Source organism: Ptychodera flava, chromosome 12 (assembly GCF_041260155.1).
Source record: "Ptychodera flava strain L36383 chromosome 12, AS_Pfla_20210202, whole genome shotgun sequence".
In the NCBI taxonomy this organism is placed as follows: Eukaryota; Metazoa; Hemichordata; class Enteropneusta; family Ptychoderidae; genus Ptychodera; species Ptychodera flava.
Window position 1 is genome coordinate 3,011,708 of NC_091939.1, and position 1,668 is coordinate 3,013,375.

At 37.4% G+C, this 1,668-nt stretch overlaps 1 long non-coding RNA gene across 1 annotated transcript; it reads right to left on the reverse strand.

Annotated features, from left to right (window-relative positions):
* Positions 1–506: 506 nt before the first annotated feature.
* Positions 507–1,221, reverse strand: LOC139144718 (uncharacterized). Its single transcript, XR_011554841.1, has 3 exons — positions 1,127–1,221; positions 782–904; positions 507–580 (listed from the first exon to the last, which is right to left on the reverse strand). It is a non-coding gene; the product is annotated as an uncharacterized lncRNA (long non-coding RNA).
* Positions 1,222–1,668: the final 447 nt, after the last annotated feature.

The following is a 1,668-nucleotide window of genomic DNA, read 5'->3' on the forward strand; positions in this document are numbered from 1 at the left end:
CTATTAAATTGTCCTGAGGTTTACGTCGATTCCAAAAAGCACCCGTCCTAGCCTTCTGATGATTACGAAAGCCACTATCAGAAGCAAAACAGTCCCAACCACTGCTGAAGTAATAATTATGGCGACTTTCTTGTATGAAAAAGATTCTGTCGACAAAAATTATATTAATAGGTTTTCTGGTAATGTGACAAAGCGAAAATGCATATAAATATTTTCACCATATTGATATATTTAAAATTCGTCATCATGTTATGAGCGGTAACATTGCTTGTATAGCGGCATTTACAGATATCTACTTAGCAAGTTTTAAGCGGTCACAGTGTCCATTGGGTCGACGCAGCGATTTACGTAGTTAATATTAGTCGCGATTTGCAGTGATCCATGTCCTTTCATATTTAAATTCGTAATCGTTGTGCTTTGGAAAGCAAGCTACCCTCCCCGTAAAGATCTTGAGACGGTAAGTACACTTTGAATTCATCTATAATATTAGTAAAATGCGACACTTACCTTAGGTGGCGCAAAGGCATCAAAACATTTTCCATCGGCATGCCATATGCAACTGATGAAAGCTTGACATTCACTAAATGTAAAAAAGTGAAATATTTTGTTATTAAAACCATGTTTAGTGGCCACGAAATAAGGGTATCTGACTAAGCAGAAGACAGACTGGAATTTATGAGGAAAACGTGCGCTGAAAGACAAAAGCATGCAGCCAATGGATGTGTTAGACTAACATCTAAATAACAGCAATGCGGTCACGTCATTATATAACTTTGCTTACTTCGGAGATGTCTTTCCACTGCAATCTGTCACGTGACATTTTTTCAATCCGTCATACGCATCAGGTTCTTCTATGATTGGTGAGAGTGAAGGGCTCTCTGGAGTGCATGGTGGGTCATCATCACTACAACAAAATAAAAAGGAAATACGTAAATGTTGCCAGTCATCGTGCTGGTTTTCCTGTTCTGAGTATTTCGAAGTGGAGTTCAAACCTCAGAAATTTACGATAATATACAATACTAATAACATGCTACAACTGTTCAGTTAATTGAAAGTGAATGAATACCTCAGCGGTATTATCAAGTTTTACTTATGTGTGCAGTAATAAGTATAAAGAAATGCCAACCTTGTAAAAGTAAACTTATCGTTACAGTAATGGTAGTCAGCTTGTGATAGACAGGGACACTCACAGGCATCGATGTCAGTGGTCAGATAGTTTCTCTGTGGATCGTAGTCGGCTTGTGATAGACAGGGACACTCACAGGCATCGATGTCAGTGGTCAGACAGTTTCTCTGTGGAAACAGGATAACAAAAGTATTACTTATTCTGTTTGATTGACCGTCAGTTGTATACCTAAATTCTCTTGGCTTTTCAAATTTCATTAAAAATCTCATGCAATGTTCGAAGCTTAGATATTTGGTAAGAACAAGTTGTCGGGTATGTTTTGCTTTGACAAACAAACTGACTGGCTAAACTCCAATGGTGTGCTTCTCATTAAGAATTGTTCTCTTTTGCAAAGCTTTATAATCTAATGATAAAATATTATGATGCTACAATCTCGATCGTCAACATGAGATTGATCGCTATATCATATTAGGGTAGCACAAAGAGACCTTTCACAAAATTGCAAACTGACATTCCAGAACAAACAACATGTCCTTATCGGA